Here is a 26,388-nt window from a genome sequence, read left to right on the forward strand (position 1 = left end):
TTTCAAGCCAGCATTTGGCATCATCTACACTTAGATCAAAAATACTAATCTCAGTTATAATCCACACATAGCTGTGAGACAGATTTGCCACTGATTTAAGTATCCTGGATATTGCAGTTCATTAAAAAAAAAAAAGCAAACTGTTTGCACACTTGTGTGCACGCCCATGTCATATACGTACAGGCCTGAAGAAGGTCAGATTTTCTAGACCTTGGTTTTACATGTGGTTGTGAGTATTTTAAGTTTTAATAACCTTGAGCCAAAGCTGTACCGGTTTAACACTTCAGAGCCTTTCCACAGGAGGAAATGGGATCCTGCAGAATTGATTGATGGGTAGGATATGTGAAGTCTCTCATTGTTCCTGAAATAATGTGAGATCTAAAGCAAAATGGCATTCACACACCCAGCCTGCCTCCTCAGGAGTACTGAGACTGACACACCTGTGCTTGGACCGAATAAGGAAGCATTGTGTAAACCACTTGAAACTTCATGTGTAAAATGCAGTCAGGTAGGTCTGTCATTCCTGTGACCTGGGAGGTAGAGGCAGGAACATTACAAGTTCAAGGCCAGCTTTGGCAATTCCATGAGACCTAGTCTCAGACAAGCAAATAATCTCTCATCTACTTTTAAGAAATGAGGTTTTCCAAAAACAATATGGTCCATTTTGGATGAGATCATTAAAGATAATGCTTAAATAGAATTAAAAAATTGGTCATAGATGGTCGTAAAAGGTAATTTATATTTGGCTTTGGCTTCACCATTCTTGAACGGTGTCTTCACTTGGGTGTGGTGTTGCATGCCCATAATCTCAGCACTGAGAGGGTAGAGGCAGAATAATCTGGAAGGTCTAGGTCATTTGGAATCATATAGTTCATTTGAGGCTAGTCTGGGCTACATGGGATAAAGAAAATTCCAAAAAAAAAAAAAAAAAGAAAGAAAGAAAGAAAGAAAGAAAATGTCTCAGTATTTAAAAACTACTTTCCGTTTAAGATATAGACTGTTTTCTGTTACAGCCTCTCTAGCTCTTATCAGTTTCTGTGAAATTGAGTGTTAGTTGTCATCACATCATCTGGTTTGTATTTATTGCTTACCACCATTCCTGTCTACAAAGTTGGCTATGGACGGACCTACAGCTCCAGCTGCACATGTAGCAGAGGATGGTCTTGTTGGGCATCAATGGGAGGAGAAGCTCTTGGTCCCGCCAAGGCTTGATGCTTCCGTGTAGGGGAATGTCAGGGTGGGGAGGTAGAAGGGGGAACACCCTCATCGAAACAGGGGGAGGGTTTATGGGATAGGGGATATGGAGGGGAATCCGGGAAAGGGGGTAACATTTGAAATGTAAATAAAATTTATTTAATAAAACCAGAAGGATAAAAAGAGAAAGTTAGCTACACATTTATTCTAAGCACATGGAGCAGGAATGATGACTGTTGTCACACCTCATGGAGCATTTTTCGAGTAACTATTTACCCTCACAGTGCCATTTGAACTGGTACATTATCACTCATCTCTGGTATGGAAACTGAGGCAGCAGGAGCAAAGTAACCTCACTAAATCAGAATTTAAACTCTGATTTTCCAGCTCTGTCAGCTGTATATCTGTTTTTCACCCTATTCTCTCCTCTCACCTACACCCCTCTCTACCCTTCTCCCCCACCTATCTCTCCCTTTCCTTCTTTCCTCCTTTCTTCTTTCTCTCTCTCTCTCACTTCTCTCCTCCTCTTCCCTTCCTCTCCACACCTACCCTATAGACCATATGTAACTAGACCGAGAACAGTTATGCAAGGCCTTTCATTGGATTACTTTGCTGAAAAGTAGCCCCTGCCCTTACTTTGTCTTTCAGGCACATACAGAGTAGATTGTACTTAGGATTCATTTGGGCAAGTTTTGTCCTCTAGCAAAGAAGCCACCTTTAAAAACAAAGTTCCGTAGATTCTATCCAACAGTTATTCCATTCTTGATACCCTCCCCAGGTATCTTAGCCATAGTCAGCATTAGTACTTCCAGTACTTACAACAGCTGGGCTGGGCTGGTGTTTTTTTTTTTTTTTTTTTTTTTTCTTTCTTTTTTTAATTTCTTCAATAGATTTTTCTGTCAATTTCAGATACCTAAGAATCAATAGTGAATACAATCATAAGATGAAGAATTGGAAGTCAGGTATGCCCTCCTGACGTTGTGAGATCACTACAGAGAAATGGAGTTGTTTAGGCATGGACTAGGTCACCAGAAGCCTTCTCGGCACACATGGTGTAGACGATCTCTATTTCTATCTCTGTCATTCCTATTGCCAGCACAATTCGCTGCCAAAGATAAGGGTCTAAGACTTGAGCATGCCAAACACAGGTTTATAAATCCAGGCTCTTAATAAACAATTAGTATCAAAACCGGGAAAATTAATCGAAGAGGTGACAGGGCTTGCATTTGCTTCCTCCTCCCATAACGTTCATTAGTAATGATAATGCTCTGACAATTATTGAGTGCATGCATGGGGCTTGCTATGAATATGCATATTCAACATGAATATGAAAATGAACCCAGATGACAATTATTGAATGTCTATTCTAGCGCTTGCTAAGTGCTTCTGTATGAGAGAAGTGTTTGTCAGTGGAGGTGGTACTTCCCTGTACTGGGCATCTCTACACTCTAGTTAATGTAGGATTTATGGTTTTATTATACTGATGCTTCTTGTGGCAGAGTCAGGCTCAACAGCCCAGGCTCTTTGCAAAGAAGACAGCTGGGAAGGCCCATGGTGCTAACAAGGTTGGCGGTGTCTTAGAATTGGAGCAGGAGATATGATGGTTAATTTTATTGTCAACTTAATTAGATTTAAATGTGTCACCTAGGAGACACATATCTAGTGTGTCAGTGAGGGTGTTTCCAAAGGTTTTACTGGAAGGATAGGAACCACCTTAAATATCAGTTATATGTACGATCACACAGATGGGGTAGGGATGGGGGTTTGTGCTAAAAAGAGAAGGCTTGGCAAGCTCCAGCATTCTCTGTGTCTACTTCCTGGACCACACCCTACCTTCTACTGTCAACTAAAAGTGTATTTCCTTTTTCAGTATGTGCATATGCATGTACGTGGGTTTGGGTGTGGATGACCCAACTCACATACTTTAGAAGAATAGCAAGTGTTTTTAACCACTGGGCCGTCTTCCCAGCCAGCACTCTATAAGACATTTACAACATATTTGCTCTCAGAGTTGTGAAACCGATGAAGACCTTCTTTATTTATAAAGAACATCCAGGGTGTTGTATACTGTAGACCCTATGGAGAAATGGCCATAATAGCAGTGGGACTCACTGAGTTGCTCCCAGGCCATCCAAAATCTACTGCCCACCAGCTGGGAATTCAAAAGACCTGTTGTGTTTGACTACACTGTGTGCTTAAAAGATGGGGACATTGACCCGAGATCCTTTAGCTTCCTTGACAACTTTGCATCAAAAAACAGTTTTGTTATAAATATAAGTTCTGTGCTGTGCTGTTAAGAGGTTTTCTGTATATACCAGCTTTAGTCAGTGGAAATATTCAAGTATCTGTTTATCTTTGTTAGCGACGTGTCTGTACGTTTGGGTATGCATTTGTCTTTGTCTGTACGAAAGGTATCATTAAGACAATTTGTGTGAAGTGTCCTAGAGAATGCAAGAATTATCCTGGAACAACCAGCATTGCTTGCCGCTAATGATGATGAGATAACTCAGTAGCATGTTGTAAAGGGAATGTTGCTGTGGTCATGGGGCTCTGACTGTGGAGGCTCGTCTGTTATCACTTCAAAGAATGGGCCTCTGAGCTACCATGGTGATTATGATTAGGTGACAATTAGTCAAAATGATATAAATAATCTATAAAGACTGTATGGGTGTCCATATCTGTTAAACTAACATTGTCAGGCAAAGACAGGCTGATCTTGGGAACTAGGTTGCCATCAGTCTAAATAAAACAGAGAGTTACCAACTCACTGAAAGATTCTTTCTCACAATAGAGGCAAGCACTGATATCTTGTTTTGGCCTCTGCATTCATTCACACTCTTGGATATTCAGGTGTGCTCACACATACACATGTAATGTGTGTGTGTGCATGTGTGTGTGTATATATATACACAAATGTGTATTTGCACTATCCTCCAAAATACTTATATACTTAATTGCTTGGTGAGTGGCTTGGTTTTGTGCATCAAAACAGGATAGTGACATACCATGGCCAGAACTTGATAAGCAGGGAACTAGAAAAAAAAAAGACAAGAAACAGTGAGGAGGTCAAGAGGAACTGGGTTTTGCTGTGCACAGGAATACCTCCTACTGTGGCCTTGAATCTAAGCAATGCAGTAGTTTGTGGACCAATTTAGAAAGTAGCATTCCTGTTGAATGACAGAATAGGTTTAATTCATGTTTCCATGACTCTTGACTTGGTGCAGAGGAGAACAGCCAAGGACATATCTCATGGGTCACGGTCATTTTGAAGGCTAATAAGTATAGCTAACCTGTATTTTACTTTCCATACAAAAGAGTGTAGCCAGATGTGTGCAGTATGGAACCACACATATGAGGTGTTGGCCTTGAACGCTTAGCTCTCTCTAGTGTCCTTGTAGCTCTGCTTGCTCTTTTTCTTTCTTTCTTTCTTTCTTTCTTTCTTTCTTTCTTTCTTTCTTTCTTTCTTTTCTTTCTTTCTTTCTTTCTTTCTTTCTTTTTCTTTCTTTCTTTTTTTTTTTTTTTGAGGTTCTGTATGAAAGCCTGGTGAGGACTTTATACAGATTGAGTCAGCAGACAAGGGCCCATGCATTGGAAGCTCTCTCCTCGATATGGAGAAATTGACAGTTCTGGACATTGAAGAGCTAGAGATGGCATGGTCAGAGTTCCTTAGGTATCTCCTTCAGAAGGAGTTGAGGTAGTTCTCCTGGGACCCATTACTGTGTTCTCTGGAGAGGCTTGGTATAAGAAGAGCAAGCTTGGCCCCTCGTTTTTTCTAGCTTCCTGTGAACATGTCCTGTTTTGTTCCTGTCCAGGCGCTCACTGCCATGCCATCTGCAATAAGGCCTTCAGCAGAGACCATGTCTGTTGAGCGGTTCGCCTCTAAAGCCAGAACCAAAAATAAATCTTTTTTTTATAATTTCCCTTCAGCTTTTTAATACAATGATGCATAATATATATAGACTAATAACTGATACATAGATGGCCTAATCTGCTGTCTTTTTTTGTTGAGTAATATTGGCCTTTCCCCCCTACTTCTTGCCAGACTGACAGTATTTTTAGCTAATTATGTTCCTGGTAGGAAAGCCATTTGTAGGGCAGGGTGTACTATCTGGAATGCATTCTTCGGCCTGGATTGTCTTACTTGTGGTTTGAGGTCTAGCATGTAAGGATGGCTCAGCATGATTGCTTAATTTCCATCAGAATTCCTATATAGTAACATTTACACACACACACAGAGTAAGTGAGTGAGTGAGAGAGAGAGAGAGACAGAGACAGAGAGAGACAGAGACAGACCGACAGACAGACAGACACACATACACACACAGCTGGAATATGGAAGTCAGAGGACATGTGGGAGTCATTTCTCTTTCTACCAAGTTCACCAGGTTAGTCCTGAGTCAGGTCATCCAGCTTGGTAGTGACCACCTCTCCACAATAGATTTCTTTTGAGTATAAGAGGCAACGGAGTGAGGTGTTAACAATCCAAATAACTTCTTTGGAAAAACACCAAATGGTGAATGTTGCTGGTGCAAGGAGAGGGCCTGTAGGACCCAGGGGAAGCAGTGGCTTCTGCTGAGGATTCCATAGTGGTTTTAAGGGAGATGGTTGTGGTCAAGACCGTGGGGCTCATGGAGGTAAAGCTGAAGACAGGTAGTGGATCCCTGTCACCAAGCTGGGCTGCCTGCTTAAGGACATGAAAATCAAGTCCTTGGAGGAGATCTACTTGTTCTTTCTACCCATTAAGGAGTCTGAGATTATTGACATTTTTCTGGGTGCATCTCTAAAGGATGAGGTTCTGAATATCATGCCAGTGGAGACACAAACTTGAGCTGGCCAGCAGACCAGGTTCAAGGCTACCATTGCTATTGGGGACTACAATGGTCATGTTGGTCTTGGTGTTTGTTAAGTGCTCCAAGGAGGTTGCTACTTCCATCCAAGGAGCCAACATGCTGGCCAAGCTTTTCACTGTCCCTGTGCGGAGAGGAGACTGGGAGAACAAGATTGGCAAATCCCCACTGCTCCATGCAACATGACAGGCTGCTATGTCCCTTTGCTGGTATGTCTCATCCCTGCCCCAGGAGGCACTGTCATTGTCTATGCTCCTGAGCCCAAGAAGCTCCTGGACAGTATAGATGACTGCTACACTTCAGCTAGAGGCTGCACTGCCACCCTGGGCAACTTTGCCAAGACCACCTTTGTTGCCATCTCCAAGACCTACAGCTACCTCACCTCCCAAATGTGTTCACCAAGTCTCCATATCAGGAATCCACTGATCATCTTGTGAATACCCATACCAGAGTCTCTGTTCAGAGGACCCAGGCTCCAGCTGTGGCTACCACATAAGGGTTTCTATAAAAGACAAATAAATAAACTGTCTGTTAAAAAAAGGTCAAAAAACAATCCAAATAAATATTTCAGTGAGAAGCCCTTCTCTTCCCTTTGGCTTCCCTTTCCGTTCTCATTCCCCTTTCCTCTTCTGTCTCATATTTGATGCTTTAGTCAAAGATAGCTTAATTGACAGTTATTCAAATTAAAGTCTTTATTGATGATGCCTGGTAGGATATATTTTGTAAAGCTGGGTGTTGGAATGGAACAAGAAATATGTCACATTAAAGAATAAAAAGGGAGGTACTCTTATTTTCTTTCAGAGATGATAATTAGTACAATGCTGTTTTTTTTCCCTGCCAGTTGGCGCCTCTCCTCTCTCAGCAGCTGTTTTAGATTCTTTAATTGTCTCTTGCCTACTCAGCTATTGTAGAAATATCCTCACTGCTGCATTTTTGCTGAGACACACTGGGATAGTGAGAATCTTGACGGCACAGGCTGGAGTGGGCTGAGTTCTAATTTTCCTATTCTAATTACAGGATTTCATTGTATAATATTTTTTCTAACTCTCTCTGGAGTCCATTACTCTAAGCAGGGACATCTGGTAAACCCTTGGGTTGCCAACTGTATTTCTCTTCATTGTTTCAATTCTTTCCCTGGGGAGATGTAAACAAAGGACCCAAAGACAAAACAAAGTACCAATGCATCTAGTTTCACCCTAGGGAATCAATGATTTTTATTGGGCTTCTTTACAGAGTATAGGGGTGGAGATATGACAGAGGTGGGGTGACCCCAAAGTAGCCACTCTTTATTGGTTTTTACTCAGCATGGATGATGGATCCCCATAGTTCTGTAGACAGAACTCTCAGTTAACCTTCCCCAGCCTCTGGCTCTCTAGCTCCTCCTGTAACAGAGAAGGCTACCCACAGTTAAGGCAAAATTGTATATAGATGTCTGAGAACTTCCTGGAATCTGACGGAATGTGATCATTCAGGAAGCCTGTTTTTGACAGCTTTTTACAAGCATGTATTTTACCTGGATGACCTTATTTTAAAAACATTCTTTTTCCTGATATTTGAATTCTGTTTAAGCTGACAATATCTTTTTAGTGTTAGCAGGGATTCCAGCTTCCTATAGGATTATTTCTGTACAGGATTTTTAAAAAAATCTTCTTGCTTAGAATAATGGTCTGAATAAAGGTGAGCTCTGCAAGCATAGTTGTAGAGAACATAGACCCATGTAATACTTTGTTTAGTCTTTCATGTTTTTGCTGAAAATAATGATTTGATGGGTAATTGTAATTCAGTGGTATATATTGGTGATTTAATGGATGCAGGAGGACTCAGCCCACTGTGGGATGCACCATTCCCCAGGCAGGGAGTCATGAATTGTGTCAGTGGACAAATCAAGGTGAGCATGTACATTCATTTCTTTTCTCCAGTCGACATGATGTCATCAGATATCTGAAGCTCCCACTTTTTCTCTCTTTCTTGCTTGAGGTTGTCTTGTCAGGGTATTTTATTACAACCACAAAAGTGTCATGTGGGCCAACTGTAAAATTAAAAATTATTTAGGAATAAACAACATAGTCAACGTGTAACTGAAATTAATCATTTTTCTCTTTCCAGAGTCCTCTGTCCTCTGTTCCTCAAACACTGAACTTAAGTATAATATACAAAGGAAGCTTAGGAAGCCTTGTTAAAATAGAATTTTGATACTGTATTCTTGGTGGCACAGTGGCATGTTATATATTGATGGTCAAGTAATGTGATTGACTTCTCTTCAGAAGAGGCAAACCCAAGAGATTCAAGGGGCCATCTTTGTTCACATACAAGGATGGCAGTTTTGTTTCCTATCTCATTTTCTAGTCATGTGTTGCAAAATGAACTTCTGTATAGTTCAGAATTAAGTGCCTTGCTACTTCTCCTTGTTTTATTAAATTATCATATTAGTGGCAAGTTTTTTCTAATTACCAGCCATTTTAGTTGTGCTAGTTTAATTTTACAGAGTATATGTATGTATTTACATGTAAGCATATGTATGTGTATATGTATATGAAGACACAAAAAAATCATTGAGATCATATACTTGATTTTGAAACCCAATTCCTTGCTTTAATTGTTAAGTCATCTGATTTGACAGAATCTCAGTTCCACATCACTGTGTCTCTCTCATAAAAGAAAAACTAGACCAGTGATACCCTACCCCGAGCCTGCTTGAAAAGCTCTAGTGAAACCATTACATCCTATTTACAGAGACCCAAGTTCAATTCCCTGCATTCATGATGCCTGGCTCAAAACTGCCTATAACTGCAGCTTCACAGATACATGGGGACACACACACACACACACACACACACACGCCCATAGACACCTCCCCCCCACAGCAATACAAATAAATCTAAAAGTATCAAATTATAGATTATTAAAATACCAGGTGGTGTTCTTTCCCACTCCAAGACAGCCTCTTCTTATTGATAGCATGGGAGGGAAAATCCATCCCTAATAAAATTTATTGAGAAATATAGGAATTCAGTGTGAGCTTTCTAATTCTGACAAAGGGAATATTGATTTTTGAGTTTTCGTCTGCTAATCCTCGAAATGAAAGTTTCATGGCATTCCTTTGCAGTCACTTCTGTTACGTCTTGAGCAAACAAAGTGTATTTAATAGCAGCCTGCTAATTGGAAGGCTGCACTAACTTAACACAGATGCTGGAAGTGAGAAGCTGCAAAGAGAGACCTCCGCCGTGCTCAAGCAGAAACAGGGATAAAAGCTGCCACCACGCCATGCTCCCAGAGATGAACCTGGGACCTTAAGGAGGCTGCGGCGCTAATTACCTTTAGCTGTTTAAACTCTAATTTCTCACTTGTCAGCAAAAAGTGGGGAACTCCTTATTGGTCTGAACATGTCACATAGCAACGTGAGAAAAGTAAGAGGCGTGAAGGAACCTTGTAGACCCCACCTCTACCAAGACTGCTGAGGTTTTAAAAAGAAGCTGCCAGGCAGATGCAATTGTTTTTCAGAGAATGGCATGGGGTGGAGAAAAGAGGGGATGGTGAAGGGAGGCTCTTGGCATTCATTATCATTGTTCTTTTCTGCGTTCCGGCCCACAGGCGAAGGCAGACAAGACCTGAGTTTAACAAAGCAGCCCTCGGATAGATATTAACAGTAATCAGTAAATCTGGTATGTGCCGATGGTGGGACCATCACCAGCCCAATCTGAGAACATGGTGGTCATCACAGGTGGGCACTCATGAATTTTCCTCATTCATCCAGACCCGAGAGGATCAAGTAGTGTAGAATGAGTTTTGTGTCGGTGTTGGATACTACCACAAGTATGTTCTTGCACCTTTCCATGGGGCGAAATCTGCTTTGAAAACAATAGTTAAATGTGTGTTTCTCTGTGTGTGTATAGTATATGTTGTAAGTCAGTGATGAAAAAGTGCAGGCAGATTTGTATTATATGAGGGGTGTGTGTGTGTGTGTGTGTGTGTGTGTTGATGCTTGGTGGTTTTCTCAGTTACTGTCAACCTCACTGTACAGTTTCAGTTACATGTATTGTCATGATATGCATGCATGTGGAGGGATGATTAGCTAACTATGAGTTTTGAGGATTATACTCAAGACCTCAGGGTTGCCAACACAACCCTTATGTGTTGATACATGTTGCTGGTCCATTCAGTTCCTTTTTATTGTGACTTGGTCTCTCCCTGAAACTGGAACATATATTCAGCCATTGTGTCTGTCCAGCAAGTTTCAGGGATTGTTCTGTCTCTGCCTCCCCAGGTCACTTTGTGACCAGATTTTCTAAGGGTGCTGGCTGTTAATTTTAGGTTCTCATGCTTGCACTTTTGCCCCAGGCTCCCAGAATTGACCCTTAAGCTTGAGTACTATTAGAAGCTGATGTTGAGAGCTTTCAGTGTGACCAGCACAGTGCATACTGTATTGAATGTTCTCTTTTACCCACTAGGTAGCACCCTCTTTTTTCATGCATAAATGTTAAAGTTTTAAAGACATAAACTCAGTCCCTGAAATACACCCAGTAGCCTCAGGCTAGGAGTTAAGAACAAACAGTTTGTTTTAAGAGCCCAAGTCATGAGCATTTTACACAAAAACTAAATTGTAATCCCCCATTAAGCCCTATAGAGGGCACTGTTCAGATTAAACTCACCACAGCATTATCTGACACTGTGATAAAGCTGGCAAGTACCAGGCCCTGATGCTGCAGACAGGTTTGCCTCTGGGGAAGGGAGTGCAGTGATTCGTGTAACCTGCTGTCAGGGTTGTATAAATCTCAGACCCAGCCTAGAATTTTCCTTAATCATCTTTTATCAAAGTTTTACAATTTCTCTTTTCTCCGTGAAGAATTTTACATAATGAATTCAGTTCTTGGGCGTCCTCCTCTCTCTTACAGTATGTAAAGCTCTTTCTTCTGCTTCATCTTTGATTTAATAAGCTCTTTGACTGTTCTATAGAAAGTTGGTACAGGAGGCAATGTCGTACACCAGGGATGTGTTTGGGTATATTCTTAGGTAAATTGCAAGCCTGATCGAATGGAAGGATATCCATAGTCTGTTTTCCCTCTCCAATCTATTTTATACCTTTAGAATGAGCTGTGGCCCATATTTAGTCCAGGGATATTGAAATTGATAAGGATTATATCCTAGTTTTAAGTTTGTTCTGTGATTAAAAACACCCGGATAAATTGAGACCCGGGGAGAGATTCCATTTATTTTAGCTCACAATTTCAGGTTACAGTCTATCTCGGGGAAGTCACAGCTGTGGCTGCTTGATTCAGCTGATCATATCCCATTCACACTTAATCCTGAGAGAAATGAATGTCTCCATTCTCAGCTTGTTCTCTGTACTCTTACATAGTTCTGCACCCCCAAAGTCAGAGAGAATGGTGCCATTCATAATTGGCTGGATCTCCTCACTTAAGTTAAGGCAATAAGACAACCCCCTGTAGACATGCCCTCAGGCCAACCTTATTTAGAGAGCCCTTCATTGAGACTTCCTTCTCAGTTAATCTCAACTATAGGAAGGTAGCAGTCAAAACTAACCATTACAGATGGTCTGAATTCTGGTCTAGGTGTCAGTGAGGCCCAGCTGTGTGTCTACTGAGGGACTAGAGAGATGGTCTTAGAGAGTGCTCATTTGTTATCTCTTGTATGAATATAGTAAATTCTACTATTATTAGCATAGGGGCCCAGATATTTTCTCACCTGACAGATAAAGTGTGGTTGCATCTAACACCTGGAGCCAAATGTTAAAAGTCTGTCTTCTGTGTCTTGGCCTCAATAAGAAAGCCACTTGGTGTGAACCAGCTTCCAGAACTGCTTGTATAAATGCCATTGATTCTTCCTCATGTTGTTTTAGAGAGAAGCACTATACCTCTCTCTTTGGGGTTGGATTCCTGCCTCTTTGATTTTTGTTTTTTGTTTTTTGTTTTTTTTTTTTAAGTTTCCATTTTGGTATTCCTCTGCAAGATGGCAGGATGACTGTCTTAAGGCACCTGCTACTTCCCTAAGAAGTTTGAATACAGTATGGAAAGATATTATGAAGGTCATGTTCCCCAAAGGCTTTAATCATAGGGAAAAAATTAATTAGACTAGATCATTAATGTGAGTGCTGAACATTAAGAAAAAGTCAGACCACCAGTAATGTTTGTCTGCGTGGGAAAGTTAAATGGGTGAACTGTTACCATAATGCCTTGGAAATAAAATTAATTTTCAAACTAATACCCAAGTCAGAATAGAAGTAAACCCACTCAAAATGATGAAAGAAAACTGGAGAGTTCTTAAAAGTTTGTCTCTACTCGGTCACAGCCTATCCCAAAGTCTTGTGAAAAGTTTATATTCTTCCTTCCATTCTTCTTTTCTTCTTTTCTTCTTTTCTTCTTTTCTTCTTTTCTTCTTTTCTTCCTTCCTTCCTTCCTTCCTTCCTTCCTCTGTTCCTCCCTTCCTCATTTCCTTTCTCCCTCTCTTCCTTCCTTTTTCCTTTTTGCTGTAATTTCTCTCCTAGAATATTCTCTGGGCAGTCAATTACAGGAGTGTTTTAAGGCATCTGTCTTCCTGTTAACTACTGAAAAGTATGTGGATTCCTGCTGTTCAGTGCTGCCCAGAGAAATAAGGAAACACCTATTGTTGCCATTATCTGGATAAAAGAAACGCTGGATTTGGATTAATGAGGCTGCTTGCTCTGAAGATAGGCAGGCCCGAGAAGCGATCAAGTTGTGGCAGCAGGACTTCCTGTCCATCACCCTTGCTTTCCCCCAATTTGTCCGAAACAAAGATGCAGAGTGAGAGATGAGCGAGCCCTGATACATTTGCAGGCAGAAATCACAGCCTGTTAGGTACAAGCAGTGAAATTGATGCAGCTTAGGGACTCCATTAAGTACACAGTGTTTAGGCATACCGCATCCCCTAGGTAGTAGGTGTGCTGTTGAGGAGGGCATTACACAATACAATAATTGGGCTTGGGAAATCAGCGGAGCTTCCATGGCCTCACATCTCCTTGTTGGGGACCAGGGGAAGAAGGTACACTCTCCAACACACACACACACACACTTTTAGCATAAAAGCTATACTCTGAACAAACAGTAGGAAATTTCTCACCGAATAGACGACTGCCAATACATTTTGAATATTAAAAACACTGGATTTAATTAAATTTGGCGCTGCTCAGGAAGGATTCAGGGCACATCATGGTCTCAGAACAATCACATGCCTTGTTATTTTCTAGGCATCTGGGTATTTGGTTGGAGCAGCTGACTAGAAACAATTCATATTTGTTTAGTTATGGCAAAATCTTCAGAGACTTGTATGCATGTATTGATATGCACAGACTAGGTCCTTAAATAAAACACCATTCCATGTGTTCCACTGCACAGGAATGAGTTAAAATACGCAGTGTGGATAAGTTTGACTTTTTCCTTAAGGCTTTCACACTCAAACTTTTATGGTCCTTGGTTGACTAACTGTAGCTCAGTAACCTAGGTATAGCATCTTATTTATCTTTTGAGGTCAGCAAATGTGTTATGATAACAAGTAAAAGGTTCTCATAGCCCTTGTATTCTCTGTAAAGATGTATTTTGTTTTAATTTTGTGTGTATGTGTATGTATATATATCTATATGTATATGTGTGTATGTGTGTGTGTATCTATGTATATATATATATATATATATATATATATATAATATGTGTGTATGTATGTGTATATGAGCACAGTACATGCAGCACCACAGTTGGATGTTAGATTCCCTGAAGGTGAAGTTAGAGACCATGATGAGCTGCCTGGCTTGATATGGGTGTTGGGAACTGAACTTTTCTCTTTCTCGAGAGTGTCCAGAGCTGTTAGCTGGTGAGTTGTCTGAGCTGCTCTCTTATGAGGTTGTCGTTGCTAAGTATGTAGCTTGGTTGGTAGACTACTTGAGTTCACCATGTAAATTGGGTGCAACAGTGTGTATCTATAATCCCATCTCTCGGGAAGGATTAGGAGTGCAGTGTCATGCTCAGAGGACATGAGACTAGCCCCTGCTATATTAGACCCTGTCTCAAAATTTAAAGGTTTTTTTTTTTTTTTTTTTTTTTTTTTTAATGCTTAGCATGTGTACTAGTCATTATGACTGATGTACTGGATGAAGGAAAAAAGAAAATGTTATTTGAAATTTTCCTGTGTGACATGACTTTAGGTCTATTTGTGTGCCTACACAGACATCCTCACACATTTGTTATATGGGGACCAGAAACGATTTTGTTTGCTATAGACCAGCTGTTACCCCTTCTCTGAACATCAGTTTTTGCATAAAAATTAGAGCAGAAGAGTATGTCATTGACAAACTTTTCTACTCAACGCACATATACACACCCATTATTGCTACTTGTAAAGCCACATTTTTGTATATGCACTAATTTATGTACATTCATGCATATGTACACACATGCTAAAATTATTATGATGCATATTTTCACTAATTATTTTCTGAACACTTTCTGGTAATTGATACAAAATGGTGACATCCAAACCTTACCCCTGGTCTTAACCTCTAAGAGAATCACACTGAATTCAAACAACCCAAAGCTTTCTCAGTTAAGTTTTCAGAGTTAGTAATAGGCTTTCTTACTTAACTCTTTAGGGGAAACTTGTGCTCAGCTAATATCAGACGGCTTGCCTGGATGTTTGGAGAACTGTGGGATGGAGAGACATGGTGTAGTCCCTCAGCAGCTCTGTGAAACATGTGAATTGAGGAACACAGCCAGCTTGTTACTTAGGAATCCCCCTTTGCATTATCTTTGCTTTGTCTTGGGTGGGGACACAAGAGTATGAGAGAGGGATGAGAAAGGAAAAAAAGAGAGAGGTTGCTCTATAGCTTAGTACAAGAGGGTAAAAAGGCATGACAAGGTTGTAAATACCCAAGGATAGCCTAAGGGTAAAAGATGTAAAGATATGCATTTAAGTCATATGGTAAGTTTGTGTTCTTGGGTATGTGCATTTGAATGTAAATGCCCTCAAGAGACAAAGGAGTTGGATCCCCAGAAGCTGGGGTTACCGGTGGTTCCAAACCACCTCAGTTGGGTGCTCAAAATCCATCCATTCAGGTCCTCCTGAAAAGCAGTGCTTCTAACCAGTGAGCCTTCCTTCCAACTTAAGGATAAAGATTTTAATTCTGAGTTAACTGGAATGAGCTGCTACTTGTGCTAGCTTCCACTAGAATCCTTAGGAAACTGAAGGTCGCATATCTTAAGTACTGTCCCCAAGGCCATAAAGACAAGTGCCCCCACCTTTCCTTTGATCACATAGGGAGACACAGACAACTGTGTAACCTCTGAGAGGAGAAAACTCAGTCATTGTTAGCCATATCAGGGAAGACTCCTTGAGGGAGGTGGCTTCCACCATGAGTTTTAAACACCATAAATTTGAACTGGATGTCTGTTAGAGGAAGAATTGGAGTATTAGGTTCAGTATAATAAACCTAAAAGGCCATCTGTTTTGGACCCCTAATTTGCAGAGGAGAAAACTGGGATCTGGGAGGTTAGGCGACTTGTAGGACATATGGCTAATTAATTGGCTTTAGAACTGTTCTCCTGGGTCCTTTGACCAGCGTTATTTCACCACCATTACGCACACCAGCTTTCAGTCAGCTGGTTTTTCACGACGCCTGCCTACTGTCATTTCCTAATGTGTTTCCCAGTCAGAAATGGAGACTTTTCTTGTGTATCTGTGTGGGAAGACATTAGCTAGGGCAGGCTTGGGGCAGCCATGGACAGGTGACATTAGGATGTCTATATTAGGACATGTAGAATAAATTTTTCCTATATTTTTTATAATACTGTGTTATTGTTTGTTCTTTTTCCTGTAATAAATACAAGCATATAAACAAAAATGCAGTGGGAAAAAAATGGTGTAACATTCCACTACCACATAATAGATTTATCAACCTCCTAAGAAAGTGACCTTGGGCGGGAGCCAGTGGCTCAGTTGGGAAAGTGCTTGCTATGCAATCATGAAGACTTGTTCAATTCCCAGAATTTACATCAGAAAATCCTAAGCATCTCAGTGTTTGCCTGTTATTTCAGCACTAGTGAACAGGACACAGGTACTTCTTTGGGGCTTGCTGGCCAGCCAGCCTAGCCTATGTGACAGGTGCCAGGCTAGTGACAAAGCCAAGGTGCTTAACTTTTAAGACATGTCAGCTAAGGTTGTTCGTTGGCTGAGGGGAGTGGTTGTTAAATAAACAAAGGACCAGTAACATGGCTCAGAGGGCAAAGTACTTGTTTCTAACCTAATGACCGGAGTCCTATCGATGGAACTAACATAGTGAAGGGAAAGAATTGATTACTGAAAGTTGTCCCCAGATCTCTACCCATACATGGTGGCACAGCCTCTCACACGCGCAAGAAATTGTAATACAAAATTTTTAGAAAACAGTAACAACAAAAGAAAATAACCTGGGTGATCCTTACATTAATGGCAGAGAGGTAATGGTTTTCCTGTCAACGTTGGGGACTTTGAGAAGATGCATTAAGGCAGCAGCCTTCTAGAGTTCTAGAGTTCTACAAATTCTGCAGCAGCTACGATGCAGGGTATTGGTTGGGTGGCATCTTCTGAGTCCTAAGCTGCCCCTTGCTTTAAAGCCAGTCAGGCAGCTTTTGCCATCTTCATCAAGTAGTTAGCTCTGGCTCCCGAACTACTACATAGTCAGTCTGTGCTTTGGGTAAAAACCTGAAAAGCAGTCATCTTACCCTGACTGTTCTCTTTGAATCCTTTTCTCCCTCTCAGATCTTTCATATAGATCTGGACCTTGAAGTGCGACTTCCTAATTTTTCCTTCCCTCTAGTGATTAAAACTAAAAAGGAAACCTCTCAGTAAGTCCTGAGTCAGCAGATATGCTCCTCTCTTTGGTGTAGGCTTTTAATAGACCAGCCAGATTACAGTAATTAGCCTATGTATTTCCTCATTAAAATGTCATTAGTGAAGGCTTTGTTCTTTCCAGATCTTCAAAATTCGGTTGATTTCTTTGTGTTGTATCATCAACTGCTTGCCGGAGCCAGGTGTTCATCTTAGGAGCCTAGGAGCAGGGGCTATTTTGGATTGTCTGAAAAGAGGCGGTGTCTTAGTTAGGGTTTCTGTTGTAGTGAACAGACACTAAGACAATGACAACTCTTATAAAGGAAAATATTTCACTGGGTCTGGACTCCGTTTTCAGAGGTTTAGTCCTCTATTGTGATCGGAAACATGACCACGTGTAGGCTGACATGTGCTAGAGAAGGAGCTGAGAGCTCTACATCTTGAGTCCCAGGCAGCAAAAGGTACTGTGTGTCACACTGGGTGTAGCTTGAGCATAGGAGACCTTAAAGCCTGCCCCTATAGTGACACACTTCCTCCAACAAGGTCACACCTCCTAATAGTGACACTCCCTATAGGCCAGCATTCAGACAGGGGTCTCTGGGGTCCACCACAGATGTCCATATCGAGGACACCAATACTCTGTGTCTTGCTGACCTCTTCTCTTCTGTCAGGCGGGACAGATTGTCTTTTCTCTTACTGTCTACTTAGGGATTTTATAGTTTATGGGAACCTACCAAATCTAGAGCTGTGAGGATAAACTTCCACAACAATGTTTGCCTTTGCTTTTCTTGTTCGGACTGTGAAGGGCTAAAATAATAACAACAACAATAATAATAAACCACACTATAATAATGAGCTTATTTTCCACTCTCAAAAGACTGAGAGTATTTGTGCTATTATTTGTGCTTTAATGATTGCTTAATCATTAAAAACACTGGCTCCTATTCCAAAGAACCCAGGTTTGATTCCTGGCATCACGTGGTGGTTCACAACCTTTTGTAACTACAGTGTCACGGGATCCAATACCTCCTTCTAACCCTTATGCGATTCTCACACACATGTAGGCAAAACACCCATATATATACTAAAAATAGAGTCAGAAAACAGTGAGGTCAAAGGGTAGTTCCACTCCCTACATATGTAGCTGACTCTGCTGAGGTGTAAGGTTTTAAATTCTCGGTTCTCTCTATGGGATTGGGTGTAAACATAATTCCTGAAGCTTTTCTTTATACCTTGTTCTTCCAAGTACTGACTGGGCTTTTCTGTGCCCTGTGTAGTCTTCCAAATGAATGACACAGAGGCCTGGTGTTTTTATTAATAAGCTACAAGCACTATGCCCAACAGGTTTCCTGCCATCCAACCCCTCTATGACTAGCTACTTCCTAGACACATGGTCCTTTACCTGCATCTGAGCCTTGCCCTGGCCCGCTCTGGTCCACGTGTATCCTCCTGGCTGCTCTCTCATCTTGAACTTTTGGCAGATTCTCCTGGTTTTTCCTCTTCTTTTCTTCTCTGTCTTATCATCTCTCTTCTTTCCTTCGGACCCCTTGACTGGGACTGGAAGTCCTGCTTTATTCTCTTCTGCCCAGCTAACTGGTTGATCAGCTCTTTTACTAACTAATCCGAGGTGATGGAAAACAATCTTTGCACATCATTAAAACAGGAGATCCTCCACATACCGTGACAATGCCAAAGTTTAGACTGAAACACAGCAATCAGCGTCTGGATACACCATGCACAAAACCACCCCCAACAGTGGACACACGGGGAATGTGGGGCTATTTGGAAATTTCATCAGAAACTTTGCATAAGGTGGATTTGTAGGTGGAAAGGCGGGAGTCATTTGTTTTATCTTAATTTATTCATGAAAGGAATGTCAGTTGGTAACAAAGAAATGACATCACCTGTGCCTTTAGAAGATGTCCAGGTGGGTGTTGGTCTTTGGAACTTCAAGCTGTGAGAGATGTTTTAGACTGTGTAAGAAGACAATGGGAAAACAGGCTGAGAATGGGGTGTTAATTACAGAGGGTAGCAAACCCTCCTTGGTTCTCAGGAAAACTTGGAAAAGCAGAAGGAAATGGCAGAAGGCGGTTGCGTGTCATCAGTGAGTACATGTGTACCGGCCCACAGTACAAGAATTGTTCACTAAGAATATGCACATCCATAAATTGCCTCTCAGGCGTGCCCATAATGCAGCTGAGTATGACCCTCTGATGCCGCTGTACCTCTTGCTGCTGGTCTTTGTGGTCATTTTAGTATCATGAGCTAATGATTTCTCTCAGTGTTGGCACTGTTTACCAGAACACCTCTTCCATGTTATAGCAGTAATGACGCCAACATTAGGTCAGCAGAAAGAAAATAGCGGATACAATTTTTAAACGTAAAATCTAACTCATAGGAACATAACATTATATTAAGGTATGAAGACTGACTTATGTACCTTCTCTCTCATTCCAACGTCATAGTAATCTTCTGGCTATTTGTAGCAATACTAGCTTATTGTGAAGACTAAAGAACAGCCAGCTACCCTCACACCCTTTTCTCTTCCCGCTCTGTATTCCGTATGCAGATGTGGCTCTTTTTTTTTTTTTTTTTTTTTTTACTAAAATTTCAGCACCATCTTCTCTCTAAAATGAAAGTGTTTCCACTCCACGATTAGCATCTGTTTATAGAATAGTTGGTATTCTCCTAATTAGATCCTGCACAGAAATAGAAAGGCTGCTATGTAAAAGGATAATGAATCTTTATTGCGCAGTCGAAATCAGATTTGTGCAAAAGGCACTTTGAAGACAGTAATAAGCAGAGACATGTATTAAATCACCCAGATAAGACGTCCTCTTTATATTTTCTATTTATAAATGGAAATTATGACTGCCCAGTGGGTTCCAGATGACATTTCCTATTACCAGCAAAGGATTTTCAGCCTTGACCATAAAAGTTATCTAAATTCAAAAGCCTTTGTGGTTTCATGACTCTAAAGGACACTTCTGGAAGGGACCAAGACTGGGTGGAGAGGGTCTCTTGTCTTTTTTTTTTTTTTTTTTTTTTTTTTTAATGTGTGTATGCTGACAGAGCAGAGGTGGGGAGTGAGAGAAGAAAGGAAGCATTTGAAATAGCTCTGATACGATCTCACAGGGAAACAGTGTCCATCTCCCATGTGCAGCAACATTTGAAGCCTTGTGCCTTGGCCCCTTGAGATCCAGTGTCAGGTCCAACCTTACACACCCGCATTGTGTGCATTGTCCTGTGTCAAAGCCGGGGTTCATCCCTATGCTAAGTACTTAGAGGGGAGGTTTATCTTTGACACCTTGATGTGCCTCTGAAAGCAGGGGGGACAAGGGGGAGGAGGAAGGGGAGGTAGAGGAGGGGAGAAGTGGGAGAAGGAGGGTAGCAGGAGAGAGAAGAGGAGTTGAAGGAAGAACAGGAAGAGAAAAAGCACAGAAGAAAGGAGGGGGATAAAGAAGAAGAGAGGACAAAGATTAGCAAGAGGAGAGAGGGGAAGAGGCTGGAATCCGTAAAGAAGGGACCAGGAGGCAGGAAAAGTCAATGTCAGATGAGCTGCCAGGCGTGGAGATTATAGCTGTTGAGGACCTTGGAGAGCATTGTGTGTCTTTTGTGTCTGTTTTGCAGTTGGAGCTTTATGTAAGATGGCAGTCTCTCCTGGACTGTGCTTAGTATCGATTTACTCCCAGGCATGCCAGACCATGTTAGCATTACTAAAGGAGAAGCTGCAAGTATTTCTCGCACCCTAGACATGAAGAACGTATCTGTTTAGTTCTTCTGTCCTTTCTTTTTTTACCTCTTGTCATGTTTTTTCCTTACACAGTTCCCAGTCACAGCCCTCCCCTCTTTTTTAAAATCGGTGCCGTCTTTTTCAAATCATGATAGTTTCAAATTGTTGCTCTACAAACTCTAATGGTGGAGTGAGGAAGATGGCCCAGTGGGTGGTAGCACTTGCTATTCCAGCCTGTGGATTTGCATCCAGATGTCTAGCAGCAATGTAAAATGTATACACATGGTTTGGACGTGCCTATAACCTCGGCATTGTAGGGGTTGACTATAGGAGCCTCACAGGGGCTTAATGGTCCTCAGGCTAGTTCCAGATCCTGTCTCCAGGGAGTAAGGCTGGTAGTGATAGAGCAGGGACACCCAGCATCCTCCATTGGCCTCTTTATTTGCATGGTAGTTTGAATGACCATGGCCCCCAGAGGCTCATATATGTGAATACGTGGTCCTCAGTTGGTGGAAGGATTAGGAGGTGTGGCCTTAATCATGAAGGTGTATCATGGGGCCAGACATTGGACCCCCACTGCACTCAGATTTTAAGATGTGAGCTCTCAACTGTTCCTGCTGCTGTGCCTTTCACTCTACCATCATGAACTCTTAACACCTTCAATCCCCTTAACCATAAGCACAGTTAAGTTTTTCTTTTATACATTGCCCTGGTCATGATATTTTTGCATAGCAAAATACACTAATACAATGGGCATGCCGTAGCACACACACACACACTTACATATATACATATACTATATATATCTACACATACACAGAGACAAACACAACCCTTTAGATTTAATTCTTAATTAACTAATCTTTGCCTTTTTTGAGACAGGTTATTATGTAGCCCAGCCTGGCCTGGAACTTTTAATCGTCTTTTCTCTTATCACCCAGCATCAGGGATTACAGGCCTGTACTCTCTGGCCTGTCTTTTCTTTCCCTTTTTATTTTAAAGAAAGATGAAGTGTTCTCTACTAATAAGTCACTAAAATGAAATCCAACAGACTTTTTTCTGATAGAAATTGAGTATGGGTAACTTGTGAGGAGGCTTCTGACGTTAAGGTGGAAAGGCCTTGTTGTAGGCTGGTTGCATGGGAGCAAGATGTGTGCTCTGTCAAGTGTTCACTAGGGAACAAACCAATGCTAAAACTGGAGACTAAAAATACCATTATCTCTTAGTTTGAGCTGTGCTGCTGTTTCCCCAGTTACTGTTTTGTGCTTTTACAAAAGTTTGGGGAGACAAGTTTGCTTCTGAAGCCATAATACCCACTTAAAATCTCAACAGCTCATGTAACTGATTCTTCAGTTACAGGTGAGGGTGGGGAGCTTCAGATGAACTCCTGGAACACTTGACGTATTTCCATGTTACCTAGATCATGGCGACACAGAACACTTGCATGTATTTCCATTCTGTCAAATTGAGTTTCAGGGAACAAAGTGGAATATTCCAGGATTTGTTTCATGTGACAAAAGGGTTTAGATTCCCCCTACCCCTTTTTTTGATAGTAATAGTGCTAGAAAAAACATCTCTGATTTTCTGAAAAGAATTCGAATCTGATTCCCCATTTGTTGTATCTTCTTTTAAGGGAATATTGTATTTGGCATCTTGTGATGTTTTATGTAAAAATGTTTATCTAGCACACTCAGTTGGAAGTGTATTCCATGTATGTGTATAGGTATATGTTGGACTCTTGTGAAGTGATACTGAATGTTGACTCTCTATGTATCATTTTGATTATTTATTGATCGATTGTATCTGTTTGTATTGGAGGCACAGTGTGCTAGAGCCTTCACATGAAGGTCAGAGGAGGGTTTGCAGGATGAATTGACTTTTGCTTTGACGATGTTGGTGTCACAGGGTTCAAATTTAGATCATCAGGCTTTGTAGCGAGTGCTTTTACCTGAAGAGCCAAGTTGACTGTCTCAAGTTGACGACTTTAAATACATTTCCATTTTGAAATCTCCTAACATGGGGATCCTCTTGCATTCTTTATGATAATACCTGTCACTTTCTTTAGCAAATTATCATGGATGTGAGTCTAGGAAGCTTCAGGGAGGTGTCTCAGTTGATGGGCAGCTGTTTTCTTTAGGTACCCAGAGCTTCTTTTCTGATGCACCCTCAGAAAAGAACCTACAGTAAGAAGGAAATACCACACACATTACATTAAATAGTTCTTGCTTGAATTCTGCTTTTTAATTTTCCCTTCTATAGTGGCCTTAGAAAATACCCTAACTTCCACAGCTGGGAGATAGCTCAGTAGGTAAAATACTTCTGAGTAACCAATTTCATTTTTTTGGTTCCAGGTTATTACAAACAAACAAACAAACAAACAAATGAAACAAAACCGAGATGAAAACAAAACAGGATGTCTTAGCATTTATGATGTTAGCTTTTCTTTCAGAAGACCAGAGTTCAGTTCCCAGTACCCATACTGGGTGGCCTACCTCTGCCCATTACTTCAGGTCTTGGGGATGCAGTACCCTCTTCTGGCCTCCAGAGGCATTGTCCTCAGGTGCACATACCCATACATAGACATACATGCACACATATAATTTGAAATGAGTAGTTGAACTTGTTTTTAATCCCAACCCATGGAGGTGTAGATGCAGTCAGACTCCTGGGGTTCACCAACCAGTAGTCAGCTCAGACTATCTGGAAAGGCCCAGGTCACAGAGAGACCTTCAACTCAAAAAAAAAAAAAAAAAAAAAAAAAAAGATATACCCGAGTACCAAGAAACACCCTGAGGTTATCCTCTGCCTAACCGCCCCCCACCACACACACAAAAACCAACATAGCCATGGCTCCATGTAAAGAGAGAACCCCTAACTGTCATAGTATAGAATTGTTATATAGGGGACACAAAGAATGTTTTCCTATGAGAAATCTAGGTGGCAGATATAAGGGCACCTTACATGTGGTTCAGCACTTGCTGACCCATGCTTGTACTAACATGTTTCAGAAGTTGGCTGCTATATCTCCACCAGAGCTTATGTCATACCCACACAAGAGAACTGTGAGTAATTTGTATTTAAAAGTCTTTGAAATACTCAAGCAGTTGGTTTATTATTTTCTTCAGACAGTATACTCTATTTTGCGTTTCCCCCTATTTGCTGTGAAACAGAAGGCAATTTGTTTTGAACTCTGTGCTCTAAACTGGTGGCTTAATTAAGCAAGTTTATTGACTGTCTCTGAGGCTCTGGCTAAAGACTGGCAAACACGTTTTGCCTGTATTAGTATTTCTAAGCAAATAAATGGAAGAGGCAGGTTTCCCACCCAGCTCATCCCCCATTTCTCCTCCCAAGCTCATTCTTGCTCTGCAACATCTCACTTACAATCTGTTAATTAAATCACTTCACTCTGCTTTATATAATTTTTAATTTAGCATTCATTTTCAACTTAGCTTTTGGCTTCATTTACTGATAATAAACAGAGTTGCATACAACACATGTCCCAGCAAAACACCCAGACATACACATACAGATGCCAATAATTTTTTTCCAGCATGCCAGGCACATTAAAATTAAAGGCAGCATCTCCCCTCACCCTTTTGATTACCAAACGTGCACCCTGTTTGAATAATACATTCTCTCTCGACCGTCAGCATTTGGCTAATGTGTAAAAATTATGGGAAGCATGTCGCTCATACCTGTTTGAAAATTCATGTTTTTTTTTTTCTAGACACAGTGTATAGGGAACTTTTAAGGTGGCCACTCACATTTTCCTCAATTGTTATTGGTTTTTTTAAGGTATGTCCTCATGTCCCCTGTGTACCCTGTCTTGACCTTGCTGAAGGTGGTGACCTTGTACTCCTGATCCCCTAACTTCTACCTCTCTAGGCTTACAGGACTGTACCACTGTGCTGGCTTTATGCATTTCTGGATACAGAACCCAGTGTTTCATGTGTAGTATCAAGCACTTTATTAGCTGAGTTCCAACCCAGCTTTCCTCAGCTTCCTTGTGCTAAGATTAAATGCTTACACCACCATGCCTCGCTAAGATTGTTCAATCTCATATCATGCTCCTATACCCTTGACTGTGAATGTATGCATATATGTATGTATGTATGCATGCATGTATGTGTTTATGTATGTATGTGTGTATGTGTGTGTGTATGAAATAATATGATTTGACATGAAGGATTTCTTGAATTCAAAAGAATATTTTTTTCAGAGAAGGTTTCATGTAACCCAGGCTATCCTTCAAATCATCATGTATACAAGGATGTCCTCAAACTTGTAATGCTTCTGCTCCCTCCACTATATTGCTGGAATTTGGGTTCCAGCATTAACAGTTCCTTCAGTGCTAGGTTTCATGACACACAAGTCCCCAACTCCTCTTCCCAAGCACACACTTTTTAAAGACATGGTCTCTTTGTAGCACAGAGTGCTCTGAATTTCACCCTGCAACCAGGCTGCCCAGAAATTCATAGCAATCTGCATGCTTGATGAGAGTCTTTGATTCATTGGTTTAAAATATGAAGGTTTTCTAGAATTCCTGCTCTGAAGTTTATAACCATGTGTAAGCTCTGCTATGATACTTAAAGTATTTTTTTAAGCTTATCTTTCTTACTGTAGCCTGAATTCCAGATTTACAAAATTCCCTGACTTATAGTGAAACCTGAGAGTTTTGAAGACTTTGAATGTCTGAGTCATGCAGCTGCTGTCTTCTGAATACTATACCCGGGAGGTGGGTGCAGTTGTTCAAAGTCCTTTGAACTAATTTCGCTGGTTTGTTCCCATGTCTCTCTTGACCTAAGTTAGAAAAGTTGCTGCCGAGACATTTTCATGAACATCAATCTTTTGCTACTGGAAATCTTTTCCTAATACTTGTCTACATTTGGTTATACGCCCTTATGATATCCTGTCAGTGAACCAGCAAAAGTCATGTGGTTTGTGCTTTTTGTTAGCCAGTGTGTAGGTGTGAATGGTGATTTTTGACCTCTGAAAAAATGTGGTCTCATCTTTTATTCTAGTGAACAGCAGCTGTCAACATGAAATATCCTTGATTTATCTGATGAACTTTTGGTTGAGGGTCTGCACAGATCAGATCAGCCTGTGGGCATGTTTGTGGAAGATTGTCTTGGTTGTGAATCTATACAGTAAGACCTTGTCTATTGTGAACATCACCATTGCCTAAGCAGGCGGTCCAGGGCTATATAAGACAGCTCAGTGAGCATGAGTGTATGAGCAATCCAACAGGCAGTATTCCTCTTCCAAGCCCTGCCTGAGTTCCTTCCCTGAATTCCCTTCGTGATATGCTGTGACTAGGAAGTACAAGGAACTATAAACCAAATAAACCTTTCACCCTACCAGGTTTGAGTATTTTTTTGCAATAGCAGATGAGACCTGAACCCTTGTAAAGATGATATTCTAGAATAGGAAGACATAGCCTTTTACAGATAGTCACTGCACAAGAGTAGAGGTATGTGAAAAGACTTATTAAGTTTGTCCACCGTGTCTGAGCACGTGGGAACCCAGGCTTACACCCACAATACTATTTACATCAAATGTTTTAGTTAGGCTTTCTTTTGCTTTGATGAAACAGCATGACAGAAAAGGAAGTTATGGAAGGAAGGGTTTATGCACCTTACACATCCACACCACCATTTAATATCAAAGGAAGTCAGGACAGGAACTTAAACAGGGCAGGAACATGGAGGCAGGAACTGATGCTGAGCCCATAGAGAAATGCTCTCTACTTGCTCAGCCTTTTTTCTTATAGCACCTGGGTCCACT

General features: G+C 41.1%; 1 protein-coding gene across 5 annotated transcripts in view; it reads left to right on the forward strand.

Annotated features, from left to right (window-relative positions):
* The window catches only part of AUTS2 (activator of transcription and developmental regulator AUTS2), a gene marked incomplete at its 5' end in the record, with an annotated part of 1,029,376 nt that overhangs the window by 510,141 nt on the left and 492,847 nt on the right, over positions 1-26,388 (forward strand). The gene's annotated exons all lie outside the window — the stretch shown is intronic.

The sequence above is a fragment of the Micromys minutus genome, assembly GCF_963924665.1.
Source record: "Micromys minutus genome assembly, chromosome: 29".
NCBI lineage: Eukaryota > Metazoa > Chordata > Mammalia > Rodentia > Muridae > Micromys > Micromys minutus.